Source organism: Chenopodium album, chromosome 24 (assembly GCF_948465745.1).
Source record: "Chenopodium album chromosome 24, dcCheAlbu1.1, whole genome shotgun sequence".
NCBI classification, from domain to species: Eukaryota; Viridiplantae; Streptophyta; class Magnoliopsida; order Caryophyllales; family Amaranthaceae; genus Chenopodium; species Chenopodium album.
Window position 1 is genome coordinate 27905795 of NC_137857.1, and position 16896 is coordinate 27922690.

General features: G+C 33.4%; 1 pseudogene; it reads left to right on the forward strand.

The window, feature by feature from the left end:
- The first annotated feature begins 2137 nt into the window (after window positions 1-2137).
- LOC145610746 (LRR receptor-like serine/threonine-protein kinase FLS2) lies at window positions 2138-16230 on the forward strand (annotated as a pseudogene).
- Window positions 16231-16896: the final 666 nt, after the last annotated feature.

Here is a 16896-nt window from a genome sequence, read left to right on the forward strand (position 1 = left end):
AAACTCCTTAAGATGGTTCAATGGGCTCTCATTCTTAGCCCCACTATATTGTCTCCTCTCAATTAGGGTGATCATTGCCGGCCGAATTTCAAAGTCGTTTGCCGGTGTTGTAGGTGGAGCTATGCCGCTCTCAAACCTATATGCACCGGGCACTCCTAATTCCTTCAAGGCAACTCTCGGATTTTCTCCCATGACTTGCTCTTGTTTAATCTCTTCTTCGCTTGAAGAACTATAATCCAATGACTTGTTTGCTACTCTCCTCCTTGAGAGAGTTCTCTCAATCTCCGGATCAAAGGGAATAATTGAACGATCTCGGGACCTATGCATACAAAACTCAAAGAAAATATTAGTAGCACGGCTACAAGTGTAGCCTAAAAAGTAAAATATTTTTGTATTTTGCAAATAAAGTGGAATAGACTCAACAACAATATGCACTCAAGACACCATTCCCCGACAACGGCGCCATTTTGATGGGCGCGAAAACGGTAGGTCGCTGGGCTACCTCCCCACCCAATCAAACAATATTTATAACTCAACAAACCCCTATGGAAGTGTAGTGATAAGTCGAGGTCGAACCCAAAGGAATGGAAATTGAATGTATATTGCCTAATGTCAAGCTATTCCGAAGTCAAATGCGGGGTTTATGGTAAGAACTAGAGCTAGAGCTAATCAATGCAATGAACTTGTATAAAATCAATATAAAAGACACTAGGGGAATGGCCACATGTAATTGCAATGGAGAATGGTAATTTGGGAGGTCAACCCAACTAAGTCAAGTGATATGAAGGAAGATCAAACATGTATCCAAAAGAGCATACCAAGATATTTCTCCTAGAGGTCTAACTAGCGCCAACTACGCTAAAAACTAACTAGGAAATGTCACAAGATACCTCAATCGAGAAATTGTAAGTCACTAATCAATGGTCCGTATCGTAGCAAGCTTACAATGCAATCTAGTGCAACAATTAAAGATGGCCAAGCTTCAATCAATTACACACATGCACATGAATTATCAACCAAGTTTAATCATATCATCAACTCCATTAATTATCCCCAAATTACTCTAATCCATCACTCATACATGCTTCACCATTACCCTAGCTATTAAACTACTCACTAGCCATAAAAATTAAGATCAAAATACACTAATCATCAATTTCATCATCAACATATTAGAAATCAAAGATCAAATCAACAATCAATCAAACTTCAATCAAACTCAAACAAACTTCAATCAATCAACAATAATATGAAAAACAAATGAAATCAACTAAAAACAAACTTATATTGAAATCAAAGATGAAAGATCCTTACAAACTTTGATCAAAAGATCAATTACAATGGAGAATTCTTGAACAATCAACCAAAAACCATGAGTTTCTCTCTCTAAAATTCTAATCAAAAACTAAGATCTAATTTGCTTAATGAATTCTTAATGAAAAACTTAGCCAAAAATAGAAGAAAATAACTATATATACAAAGAGGAGGTCGGTTTTGACGCCCAAAAATAGACCTACGCCGGTGCAGTCGCACGTATGAGAGAGAGTGGCGCGCACGGGAAACACACCCAGCTGGGTGCGCCCGCACGCACCAGATGTGCGGCCGCACTCGACACATGTGCGGCCGCACACCCCCCGTGTGCGCCCGCACCAAACTGGGTAGACTTCTTCTCTTCTCTTCGTCCTAGCTCATGGGGTGCACACACCCTTGATGATGGTGATGGAGGACAAGGTAGGAAGCAACTTTCCTTAGTATTCTTGAAGAACATAAGCCATGAAAAGTGCACAACCAAGGTCTTGAAGCTTGCTCCTCGGATCCCCCTTGACTTGAAACTCTTTGCAAAAGCATAAGGCATGAAAAGCAATGAAAAACCATGGAAAGAAGGCATGAAAAGCAATGAAAAACCATGGAAAGGAAGCTCGGGAATTCTTGGACAATCAATCACAACCTACAAACAAAAGAGAAAAAGCAAATAAAAGGGAAAAACGACAAGTAAACTAGAAAATGCACAAAATAGAGAAACTAACTATGAAAAGCATAAAATGAAGAAATTAAGAATAAAACTAAGGAAAACTAAAGAAAAGAGTAATAAAATGAAATGAAATTCATCCAAAAAAAGATCAAATGAGTGCCATAAATGTCACTCATCAATTATATCCAACTCTTTATTAGTCAGGATGGGTCTTCCAGTGCTCGCTTAGGTACCTTTTTCGGTACGCTTTGGAGTTTGTGGTTATGCCAGAATTCTAGGATCTTTAGGGAGTCTTCTGCTTCCAGGCCCTTTGCTTCACAGTTTGCGGAGGTCATGGATACTCATTCAGTCTTTGTATCCTCCACTGACGCTGCTTCTTCCCCTAATGTTGCGGGAGGTGACGCAGGAGCCTCTATTCCTCCTGGGTTTTACACAGCTCAGCTCAGTCGGAGTACCTATGGGGGATCGTTAGTTTCACTACAAACTGATGGCGCTTTGTTCCAAGAGTCTCAACAATACATGCTGGGATGGGTTGGTGCTTTGTCTTGCTTGTACGGGCTACAGTGGGCTTTCGACCGAGTGTATCATTCTGTCACGGTTTTACTGACTCATATAATCTTGTCACCCTTCTTCGGGGGGATGGGCGAGGTAACGTGGCTTACCTTTGGCTTATCCGCAAGATTCAACAACTTGGCTCAACCTTTCAGTATTGTTATATTCATTAGGCGGATCGTCAGCGCGTTCATCGAGCTCATCAAGTTGCGGGGGAAGCGGCGGATAATTTTATCTGCTTTAGTATTTCTATGTAATCTGTTTGTACCCTTTGTCAAAAAAAAATTAAATAAATAAATCCAAAAGAGGAATGTGTAGATTAGAAAAGTAAGTCTACAAAAAGGGAAAAAAAATTAAAAATTGTAAGAGACGTCTCTAATTATTTTAATTTGTGTATTATAGCTTCTAGTAGGATATATGTATTATTATTTTAAAAATATTATAGTAGTGTGATTATGAAATTTCATTATAAAGATTTAATGTTATTCAATTAGATTAATTTCAGTTATGCAACATTCTTGGTATATATTTTTTATTTAACTATTTAAAAATTTATAAAGTCATATCTTTTTTACTGTTATTCTCACCATCTTTATTTTTGACTTTATTAATTTTCCATTATATAAAGTTGATATGGAGTAATTGAATAATGGTGGTCTAAGTTATTGTTTTTGAAAGAATATAGTGATTTTATAACTATATATGTATAGAAGAACAACGTACTTTCGTTATACAAATGTAACACCCCAATAATTCTCTCTTCAAACCTGTAAGTACCCTGAACAAAATCCAAGAGAAATACTGACGTGCTACCGCCACATGTTCAAACATTAAGGCTAAATCAGAAATTAGCAGCAGAAAAACTAAATCAGTTAACATTAAATTTCAAAACCAACAAATAAAACCAAAATTAAGTGTTAAAAGTTAGAACCATTAAGGCCCATTTTCAAAATCCAAACTAGAAGAAGTAGTATAAAAAATAAAACCGGGTTAAATAAATTTATACTTGCGAAAGACATAAACTGCGAACAATAACCAACTCTCTCCTCAAAATCCCACCACCTTGATGCAAGTCCAAACTATGCAAACACCTGTGATAAGTCTGCTCCCCAATATTACAAGTGTAAAGATTGGATCATTACAGGGTCATTGAAAGGCGAAGGCCATGACCAAAGAAAGACACAAAAGCACGCAATCAGCAAAGCTGAGTACATACAAGCTACGAAAAATAATAAGAAATTCCTAGCATGCTATTAAAAATCAATCATCGAATACAATTTAATTATAAACTCAAACACATGACTCAACAGTTTACATTACTAAGACTCCACTAATTAATAATAGGTAAATCATTTCATTTTATTCATTGGATTAAGATAGACAAGGTTGTCCAACCCATGCTCCATTTGGAACATCAATAAAAAAAAATCCCATACCTTCTTTCGGAAACATCAATAAATATCCAACGACTTCAGGCGCGACTCCGTGACCGTAGTTAGTATGAGATCTCATCTACTCCTAGTTTTGAAAAGTATTTGAAATAAGACACTCGTAGATCAGACGACCTCGAGAAAAGTGCACGGCTAAGACCCCGTGTACCCCCAACCCTTGATTGTAATTACTCTAGATGTACAGCAATCCAAAGTTTTATTGCCCATCCATCTTGCACTTTATGTGATTTACAAGTTTAGACTTGATGATGACTCATATGCAAACAATACAATCAATCCAATATCAATTCAATCAAGTAAAACAAGTTTCCAATTCCATTTCTTGATTTATTAGTGACAAGCAACATTTATTATTTATTCCATTAACTACCTCGGTGTATACACACCTTAAGTGTATAAGGCACCCCAAAACCTTAACCTCGTCTTTTAAGACTTGAATTCTTCCTTCACTCATTCTTTTTCAATAATCATGAATGAGTAATAAATAAATCATTCCACATATTCACATACCTTTGCCTTTAAGCGCATCTTGCAAAATTAATGCATAAATAATACTTGCAAAGCAACATAGTGCACAACACACAGAAATCACAATGTGCAACCAAACAATTATGCCTAGTCTTCTCTATACATGATACTAGGTTCTCGATACATCCCTAAACATGCTTCTAAAGGCAAGGTTTCGTAACTAATACGTACCTCGAGTAAACGAATTGGTATGCCACTTTACTAACTAAAAATCACCTTTGATAAAATCCTCTCCTAAACCAAACAACAATAATTCAATCAATACCCAAGCAATCAAATTTACAGCAATACTAACTTACTTTAAAACCTTCAAAATCCAATTAAACAACACTTTAAACCTTCCATTTAGTTAAAATTAAAGGATTATATATAGTTCTTTAAATTTTCTTCATAAAAACCTTAAAAAACACTCTTATACATGAAATCACAGCAAGTTTAAAGTTTAATAAAAATCTGGAAATTATTTTAAAACCCCTAATAATCTCCATTTTAAATGGGTGATTAAACCCTCTTTATAAAACAACAAAAGTAGTACTTAGAAACTATTTCCAACACTTTAGATTAATTAAAAACCCTTCAAAACTTTATCAACACATCACTTTTATACTCAATTAAAAGTCTCCTAGGAAATAATCACTTCCTAAAAAACAACCAACAATTAATATTACTAACCCAAGTAATTTCCAAGAATATAATATGATGAAAAACCTCTTAAACCTTTAATAAAACATATATTTATGCTTTATTAACTTTAAACATAATTAATTTTATCAGTCAAACTCAAGGATAAAATTTGAAGCATAAAAAAAATTTCGTTAAAAATCAAAAACTGCCGAAAATCATATTTAGAGGCTGAATTTGGCCACGAGAGGGTGGTTTAAAACGTTGCTTCCACATGGAAAACACTACTTTTTTTTTATCAAAATCGGATGAGTTCAGAACCTGATCGGGATTAATATTAATAAACGGAAATCTAAAAATGAAAATACGAATTTACGTGTTCAAAATAATCAAAAATTAAGTTAAACTAATCAGTAATTATAATCACCAAAATTTCAAAACATCATTACTATAAAAGCCCTATATCAATTGTTCATAAAAACCCTAAAATCATGATTTTTAATGATTAAAAACCCTAGGTTATTAAATTTACAAAATCTGAAAATTATGACATGTATAAAATCTGAAATTATAAAGTTTAATCATCAAAATACAATTTGATACTAATTAAATTAATTTCAAACAATAAAATAAAAACCCATAAATCAATAAATATAATTACACATATTAATAAAACAAAGGAGAAAGAAAATAAGACTAACCTTTTTTGTAGGAAATTTTTGGGGATTCATGGGGTATTTATTGGAGAGAATTGTAGGGTAGAATTAGGCCTCATGAAAATAATGGGCCAATTAAATAAACAAATGGGTTAGACTTTGTTTTTTATGATCATGGATTGTAGGATATAGGCTCATAAAATAATCTGTGCTAAAATAATTTTTTTTAACCCAAATTAATAATTTGAAACTTTTAAAATTAAATTACGAAAAAATACAAATAAATATTATAAATGAAATAAAATTTCATTTATATAATACTTAAACATACGGGGGATTACAACAAATGAATCATAGTTTAAAAAAAAAGAGGATTTATGATTTAAATTATTTAAAAAAACAAATAATATCTTGACAAATTAAAAATTAAATTCAAATTTTATTTTTAAATCAAACAAATAGTAACTAATTTGGATTTAAATTATTTTTAAAACTAAAAATTTTCTTTTTATTTAATTATCTTTAGAGAGATACGAACATCGTATAATTTAAATTATATTTATTTAACACTAATATCTTATTCTAATATTCGTTAGGTTATATAACATATAAAAAGGTATGACAAACGATGAAAAAAAACATATTACAATTTATTTTAATTTTAAAATTAAAAAATCAATAGCCACCTGAGATAAATTAACGAATGAGATTTGAGAGTCAACCAATGAAAAGAAATTTCACAATTTATTTATTAAAAATAAATAATACCCCATAAGAAAACTTCACAAATGAGATATGAGTGTTTAATTTGATGTGTCATTTACGTATAAGAAAAATACCAATATTGATTTAGGATTAAAATTATTTTTAAAAAAATATAACTTTTAATGTTAAAAGTTTTATCCGGCATATTTGGTAAACACTTAATTAGTGATAATGAATTTTGTAAGGATTAGCTTAGGGGAGGGTCCAGCTTAATTAGCGATTTAGGATTATTTTTTACTTTTTTTAAAAAAAAAACTTATATTTTAATTTTTTTTTTTCATCTATTATCCGACAAATAAGATATTACATTTATAAATTTTTTTTATTAATTATAGATTCAATTTTCACATAATTAGCACCAACAAATAAGATCTCTTTTTAAATTATGTAAAATAATAAAAATTATCCTTTTCCTAATCAGCACAATAATTTAATCAACATATTATTGTATGGTGTAATTACAACCAAAAAAAATAAATCCTTACATGAGCTTTATAGATAAAAAAAAAAATCCATGCATCGCACGGGCTTTCATTTAGTATAGGACTAAAGGAGGAAAAAAGAAGCATAAAAGAGTCTACCACCAATTACGTAGTAATTTTTTTTGTCTCGAGTTAAGTTAATGTAGTAAAAACAATTAAGTTTTTAAGAAAATGTGTAATTAATTTAACTTTGCTAAACATTAGCTTTATCTTGAAAGGGAAAAAAAAAAGGATGATGTCACTTATAGTTTTGGCGGGAAATTTTCTAATAAAAAGCTAACACATAAGCCGTGGTGATGTAAGCGGATTTTACTTTAGTTGTAGTCATAGATTATTGGGCGGGCCAAGCTGGGTTCGGGCCAAGCTAAAACCAAAAAACTCAACCTACTTCTCGAACTGGGCCGAGTCGGGTCAAGCTCGCATATTCTTAGGTGCACACTCATGCACCTAGAAATAGGTGTAACACTAACAGCGCAATAACATTAGCTTTTCAGAAAGTGAACATAGGTATAAAAAATATGAACATTAGCTTTTCAGAAAGTGAACATAGGCATAAAAATGTGTGATTTTCGATTTCTTATGTGGTGACTTTGTGATTAACTTCGATTGATTAGATTATACTACCTTCGTCAACGATTAGTTGCAACTTTGGGGTATCATTTGAGAGACATAAAATATTCCAAAGTTGCAACTAAATGTTAATGGAGGTAGTATATGATTTTCTTAATTCTAACGAACTGAATTCTATCTTGTTTTTTGCATTTTTTTTTATCAATGAACATAATCATGCAAAATATGAACATATGCATAGGTTCCCTTAAATGTGAACATTAGCTTTTCAGAAAGTGAATATAGGCATAAAAAATATGAACTTATGCATTTCAGAAAATGAACATAACATTTCAAAATATGAACGTAAGCATTGGTTTTTTTAAAATGGATATAAGCATTCAAAAGGTGAACATATACGTAAAAAAAATATGAACATAAACATTTAAGAAAGACAACATATGCATAAACAGATTAAATTAATATTTCATGAACAACACTGCATATTTACATTATGAATATTTGAAATTATATATGAACATATAAAATATTATTATGAATATAATGCATTTAATTATGAACATAAAAATTTAAAGAAATAAAAAATAATATGATTATGAAACATATGCATTATAAGTATTAAATGTTCATTTTTTTTACGTGTTCATTTTTTATTATTAAATGTTCATTTTTTTCATGTTAATATTTTTTTTACTAAATGTTCATATTTGTTAATTAAATGTTCATTTTGTAGAGCGTAGTGTTGATTTTTTTTACGTTGTTGCACCTATCTAAGGGTGCACCTTAGACTAATTGGGTCAAGCTTCGGGTCGTATAAGCTTTTTAGGCCGGGCCAAAAAAAAAACCAACTAAAAAACATAAAACCGCATCTTCTCAAACCCAATAAGTCTTAGCTGCACTCTTATACAGCCAGGGCCATAGCAAAAAAAAAAAAAAAAAAATCATAAGTTCAATTATATCCCCTTTTTTCGGTAATTTTATTTTTCAAAATGTATCTCAATTCAATTTTCGGTCAGATTAATCCGTTCTCCTTCATGATTATGATAAACGGTAATTTTATCCTTCAATTTTCAACAAAAATTTATCTAATTATATATAATTCTCTTTATAAATTCTACTTTATTCGTCTAAAGCATTTCTTTCTTTTAAGTTTTTATATCCTGTACAATTTTCTTCAATCAAGAAATATAAAATTAGGGGAAAAAAATATCTAATTCATAGATTGGTTGTTGAATTGGTTCATTTGATTGTTCTGATTGCTTCGACTCATTCGGCGAGAGCTACGGGTTCATCATTTCATCAAAATGCTAGTATGCTAAGGTAAATTCTTATCGAACTTTTTAATTTTATACTTTTTCATTCCTAAATCATAATGTAATTATGTAATTTTATTATTATTTGGTTAATTTTACTAAAACTTTTTGTTTCAATTGTTTTGTATTTTTTCAGATTTGATTACTTGAATTGACATTTGTTTGGAGTGCAAATTTATATTTGTAAATTAGGGCCCAATTTACGTCTTCGTCCCGGGCCACCGAAATTTCTGAAACGACCGTGTATACAGCTAAAATAGATGCACCAACACTATAAAATGAACATTTATTAAATAAATATGACCACGTAAAAAATAATGAACTTTAAGTAAAAAATATGAACACGTAAAAATAACTGAACATTCACTAATAAAAAAATGAACACTGTCAAGAATGTGACTCCCTAGTTTGTATTACTGTGTAAGGTGTTTATATACAACCTAAACAAGGGCCTAAACCTTGGCTCATTAATCAACTAAATACAATAGATATTAGACTTAACATCCCCCTCAAGTTGGAGCATGAAAATCACAAATGCCTAACTTGTCAAGTAAGTATAAAAATTAGCACTTGCCTAAGGCCTTTGTGAATAGGGCTGGCAATCAGGGCGGGTCGAGTCAGGTTCTGGTCGACCTGTTTAGATAAACGGGTCAACACCCCCAAACCTGAACCCGACCTGTTTACATAAACAAGTCAGAAATTCTGACCCGACCCAACCTGTTTATAGACTGGTTGACCTGAACCCGACCCATTTAACCTGATTTTTTAAAAGTGTGTTTATGAGTGTTTAAAGTTAAAACCAAACAAAATCGTTATTTACCCACTCGAATTAACACACACAGTAGCCGTTAATATAATATTCTTAAAAAAATTGAATCATTTAATATATATTTACATTCACAAATACTTGTACTACTTAATTTGTATACATTTTATATTACATTTTTCAACAAAAAAAAAACTTTTGCAGAAATCAATAATCAATATTCTCCAGCTTGTCTTGGTTGAATTGATTCTTCTTTTCAATGGGTAATTTCATGGTAATGAAATATCAAAATTCAAGAGCTAGATATTGAAGAAGAGAAGTTAAGAATGAATCCTCACCTAATCGGCTAATCTACTACCTCAATTAGTGAGTTAGTGAAATGGAAGAAAGTTAGAAGAAAGTGGTACGCCACCATAGTGGAGATTAGGAGAGAGAGTGACGAGAGAGGAGAGGCGGTAGAAAAGAAGAATCAATTTCATTTAGGGTTTAGTTTATATTTATATGACTATCTATTGCATTGGGCTTGAACCAAAAAAAAAAAAATTCTTATGGATTAAACGGGTTATGATATTCTGACCAAAATTAGTTAAACGGGTTAGGCGGGTTATTTTCGAGTTGGGATTTCCAACCCGAACCCGACTCGGGTGACCCAATTACATAAATGGGTTGAAAATTTTAATTAAAACCCATTTATTTCGGATTGGGTTCGGGTTGGGTGTCGGGTTGAGTCAGCTTTTGCCAGCCCTAATTGTGAATATATCCTTCAATTGCTCCGTTGTTTTCACATGACAAGAACTAATGATACCATCTTGAATTGCATCACAAACATAATGAAAATCGATCTCAATGTGTTTAGTTTGCTCGTGAAAAAACGGGTTTTGAGCAATATTGTCGATTGACTATCACAAAATAAGCTCATCGCACATGGATGTGCTACCCCCAAGCTACCAAGCGATGCCTTTAACCACTTCAACTCTGAAGTGACCGCTTGTAATACCCGTATATTTTGTATCTTGTATTAAAATCAGATTTTATATCATATCTTTTATTTTATATTATAAGATACTCCCTCCGTCCCCTTTTGATAGTCCCTTATGGGCATTTTTCACGGGAATTAATAAACATAAATAAGAATAGTAAAATGATATTGAAAAAGTAAATTGACATTGAGTATCCAAAAAAGTGGAGAGAGAAAGTAATAAAAGTGCATGGGAAAACAAAATTTTCATAGGAAATCTAAATTTGCACAAGTATTGTTGCAAATTGGAGGGAATTTTGGTAAAAATTTAATATTAATGGTTGTTGAAAAAAGCAAATGGGGTGAACATTTTGGGACTAAAATTTGCCCATAAGGGACTATCAAAAGGGGACGGAGGTAGTATGTATTTGATAACATATTTTATATGGACTCTACTTATTTGTTTTATATAAACTATGTTAAACCCTAATAATCTTTTTTAGTTATTCTAATATTATATATATATATATATATATATATATATATATATATATATATATATATATATATATATATATATATATATATATATATATATATATATATATATATATATATAATATAATATATATATATATATAAAGCAGCCATTGTCGTTTTCAATTTGTCGTGTTATTCATTAACCAAACCCAAAGACTGATTTCTTGTAAAACTTTTCTATTTCATCTCCAATGTCCATTATCTTCTAGTCATTTTATAGTGATGCCCACCATATGTTTGTGTAAGGAAGGTTGCGTATTGTTACGTTGATCGTCGTACTTTTATCGTAATTTATTGAAAGGTAATTGTTTCGGGGTATTTTGTGATCTCCTCGAATACTGGTCGCGCTCTTCAGGCAATGAGACACGGACACCTGCAAAATGAACGAATATTCCTTTGCCGGAATATTCGCCTCCAACGATCAAGTTAGAAATCGAAAAACGGAAAATCTAGAGAGAGAAAGTAGAGAGAAGTTGGAGCTCTTTAGTGCTCTTTTCAAGGTTATGTCACAATCCACCCCTCCCATCATAAATGATTGGGGTATTTATAGGGGTGGAAGTGTGTGTCCCTTTAGGGTTTGTACCCTAAAACTTCGTGACATGATTGGCTGCGCAATCAGAGAGTGCCACGTGTTTCCTAGGGGTGCCGCTTTGCGGCTTTCACTGGCGTTTCTCGGGATTTGGGCCCTGATGTAATAAGGGCCTTTTCTCTTGCTGATTTCAGGTGCCCTTTAGGGCATATGACAAGCGTCATTTTCCCATAGGGACACATGTCGCCCTCTGACTGGGTCACGTGTCACTATGGGATTGGACCACGTATATGGGGTAATTTTTAGCCTAAACATTTGCCCCTCAGAGGGGGTGGCTCGTACGCTTACTGGCCGCCTCCTCTGATCTTCTACTCGTCTTAATGCGTCCGAGTATACAGAGATTTTGAGCTTGTATATGGGGCGGACAGGTCATGTCCGCTCATTGAAGGGGCGAACGCCCTGGACCAAATGTCATGTCCTGTCCGCATGGGCACTTTCTGGACTGATAAGATCCGAAAATTAGACGGACGAAACTTTCCACCTGGGTTTTTGAAGGAAGGTCCGGACGCTAAGTCTTTGGGATGGAATCTTTTGATTTCGCTCACATGGCCGTCTATTTAGACGCGCCGTTACTTGCCCGTCTAGTTTTTCATCCAAGTTGACGGAACCCTAATACCAGCGTTTTGATTTCTAGGTTAACATTTTCAAAATGTTACCGTAATACTATTGATTAAATGAAGGGTTTATATAGAGGAAGTTGAACCATAACAATTAAATTAACATAAATAAATATAATTATACTATTATTAATACCCCGTACAATATACTTTGTCTATTATTTAAATTATTTATTACTCCCTGAGTCCCAAAAAGAACGACCCATTTGGGTTGATTACGCGGGTATTAAGGAAGTTAAGTAAAAAGAAGTAAAAGTATATTAAAAAGATAAATTTACATGGGGTTTGTAAAAAAATAGAGAGAGAAAGTAATAAAATAACATGGAAAATCAAATTTTTATATGGGGAAACTACTTTTCCACAAATATTGTAGCAAATTGGTGGGTGTTTTAATGAGTTAAGTGGGAAAATACCTTCTGAAATTGGGTTTTTACCATCGTTAGAGATGTTGATGTTGCACTCTAACAATTTTAATGGTTCAATTCCGTCTTCTATAACTAACCTGAAAAACCTGACATATTTCTCAGCAAGTTTCAATTTCCTAACAGGAGAAATACCATCCGTTATTGGGAAGCTTTATAACATAAAGAACCTTACCTTGAACCAAAACCTACTAAGTGGCCCAATTCCTTCTAGTATAACCAATTGTACACAACTCCTTGCCGTAAGCCTCTATAACAGGTTAACTGGTGAGCTCCCACATGGTTTAGGGCTGTTAGCTAACATGACATTCTTCTCGGTAGGAAGATATTCTATGTCAGGTAGCATACCAGATGATATCTTTGACTGCGCTAGTCTTGAAATTCTTGATTTAGCTGTAAACAACTTTAGTGGACCGCTGAAACCAAGTATTGGGAAAATGAGTAATCTGAGGAGGCTGCAACTTCATTCAAATTCTTTTACAGGGAAGATTCCAGCAGAAATTGGTAATCTTAGCAGGTTATTTACACTACAGATAGACAGAAACAGATTGTCAGGCCGAATTCCAAGTGAAATCTCAAAGCTCACTCTCCTCCAAGATCTTGCCTTGCATGACAACAGACTAGAAGGTGAAATTCCAGAGGAGTTATTCCAACTCAAACAGATTACTATACTAGAGTTGCAGAACAGTCAGTTAAGTGGTCAAGTTTCAAATTCTTTTTCAAAACTCGAGCTTCTTTCAACCTTGAACCTGGGAGGAAACAATTTCCATGGGCACATTCCATCAGGCATGGCTAAACTTAGTCGTCTTACAATGTGGGATCTTTCTCAAAACAATTTCAATGGCTCAGTTGCGGACTAGTTGTCGCCAACATGAAGGGATTGCAAACTTACCTCAACTTACCACACAATATTCTGTCAGAAAAAATTCCTGAAGAAATTGGCATGTTGGAGATGGTACAGTCCATCGACATGTCACACAATAATTTCTCAGGACCTGTTCCAGCAACGCTCAAAGGCTGCAGAAACCTGCTGAACCTTGATTTGTCAGCGAATGATTTATCTGGTCCTCTTCATGAAGGTATGTTTGATGAGACAAATCCTCTTACAAGCATGAATCTGTCAAGAAACCAGCTCAATAGTCAGATTCCTGCAAGTTTGGCAAAGCTGAGGCAACTGAATTCACTAGACCTTTCACAAAACCAATTAGATGGGCCGATCCCTGACAAACTCAATGACCTTTCAAGTTTAAAATTTCTTAGTCTCTCCTACAATCATCTTGAAGGTGCTATTCCACAAAATGGTGTCCTCCGAAACTTCCCTGTATCAAGTTTTTCCGGAAACAAAGGGTTGTGTGGGACCAAACTTCTTCATTCTTGCACCAAGAGCATCTCCAATTCTATGCGCAAGAAAAAAATATTGATCTTGATACCCCTTTTGTGTGTATCAGTAATTTTACTTCTTATAATTGTCATCCTGATTTATAAGCAGCGACAACATAATCAAAAGAGAAGTATCAGGGAAGTTGAGGGACTTGAGACACCTGAGATAGATAATGCAGGAGCTTTAACATTGAAGAGATTCAGCTCGAGGGATATAGAAGTTGCTACTGATAACTTCAGTGAAAGCCGTGTTCTTGGTAGCAGTAATCTAAGCACTGTCTACAAGGGAACATTGCAAGATGGAAAAGTAGTAGCTATAAAGAAGCTGAATTTGGAACAATTCACAGCAGAATCTAACAAGTGTTTCTACAGAGAAGCCAAAATCTTGAGTCAGCTAAAACACCAAAACTTAGTCAAGGTGATTGGCTATGCATGGGAGAGCAGAAAATTGAAGGCATTAGTTTTAGAGTACATGGAAAACGGAAATTTAGAGCAGATCATTCATTATCCTTCAGCAGACTGCTAAAATTGGACTTTATCAAAGAGAATTGATGTGTGTATCTCTATAGCTGAAGGATTGGCTTACTTGCATTCAGGTTACGATATCCCTATAATTCACTATGACTTGAAGCCTTCAAATATTCTCCTGGACAAAGATTGGGAAGCTCATGTCAGTGATTTTGGAACTGCTCGAATGCTGGGTGTTCATCTTCCCAGTGGTCTTAGCAGTACCACAGTGTCAGCATTCAAAGGCACTATTGGCTACATGGCACCAGGTAGTTCTTCTGCACCAGTTCTCTGTCTATTAAGAAACTCATCATTTACATAAACATAAACATTGTAGTTATTCATTTCTTGAAGTACTGTTTTGCCAATGTCTCTAGATTGACTCAGATGTTGAAACTATGCTATGTTTCTTACTGCAGAGTTTGCATATATGAGGACACTTACGACCAAAGTAGATATATTCAGCTTTGGAGTTGTAATCATGGAGTTCCTCATGAAACAAAGGCCAACAGGTCTTACAGAAGGAGGATCACCACTCACCTTGCGCCATCTGGTGGAAAAGGCAATGGCCGAAGACAGGCCACTTAGTGTTATTGACCCTGATCTATCCTCAAGTATCACAAGAAAAGATGTGATTGTCAGAGAAATACTTAAACTAGCATTGTCCTGTACCTCCCTTAATCCTGAAAATCGACCTGACATAAACTTTGTGTTGTCGTGTCTTTTTAAGCTAGATAGTCCCATAACCTGTCAAAATCATGACATCCATTCTTCAAAGTAGATTGTGGTATGAGTAAGAAACTTCTCTTTAATAAGAAGTCCTGTTATGAATGGTAATTTTCCATTTTAAAATGTTTCGGTTTACTGAGTACTGACATAATGACATTTTTGTGTATGGTGATTTTCTTGTAATTTTCAAACTTTTATCATTTCTATTTTTCAACGAGAGGTGTTCATGTTACAACTTCTATGCATAGCACAAAACCACATTGATCCATTTAACTCCAAATCATTGAACAAAAAAAGTCTAATAAATAATTAGTAGTCAATATATAAATTTGTGATTCAATAACAAAGAAATAGTTCATGTAGTTACTACAGGTACAACTGTCAATCAGTTATAAGTCTTAGAACAGAAGCCAAAGCTAGAAAATGCAGATTAAAAAAAATCAGGCTTAAATCACCTCTTTCAGTTTCAAACTCAAACAGTTACTGACTAATTTCAAACAGAAAAATCTAGTCATCAAAGGAGGAACATAAAGAGGCAATCCTACCTAGAAGCTACAGCAACCATAAGTTAAAAGCAAAAATCTTAGTTTCTTCTATAACAGATACCTCTGGGCCTCTGGTGTAATACATACAATGATTTTACTACATACTACGTAGATCAGAGTCATTTTTAACTGTACGTCCGTACATTACTACATAGTTTTTAAGGCTTAAGTATCAAATTGTCATAAATGATTAGTTGTGCATATAGCCCTAATTTCTCATGATTAAGGATATATATAAGTCCTTCCCCTATTTCCAAACATCCTAATTTAATTCATGAGTATGCGATATTTATAGCATAACCCCAAGATGCATATTGTAAAAACACACTCCAATGTCTGTATGTACTTAAACTTTCTAGAAGTTCTTTGGTCAATTTCGTTCCAGTGTCAGAAAGTTATATTGATTATAAATATACTCCAGGAACATAAACAAGAAAATTAAGCAATCTGCAGTATTTGACTTACCTATACTTCAGGAATTTTAACATGTGCATTGTTTATATATACTACTTGTAGAATATACTTTAATGCAGAACTTTCCACGAATATTAAACTTGAAACTGGTTGTAGCAACAAGCAAATTCTTTTTGTACGGGAACAAGTTAAAAAGGCGCATTAATCCTGAGCTTGCTAATATATCAAACCTGCAAGAGTTATATACATCCTGAGATTGGATCTCTAGCATCATGAAATAGACGATAAATGTATGTTCCTGAGTTGAGTTCCTGTTATCCTGTAGCCCTTAGCTTAATGGCAATCATGCCAATCAACCTCATGTGGATAGATTACCCGCTGGGTAGATGAAGATATCCTTAGTATACACCTTTAGCCGGGAGAATTATTGTATAATGATCACCTTTGTAAAATAAATCTTATATAGAGATTAATCTTAAATGTGTTTGTAATAAGCTAACACTTTTCACTAAAATAAAA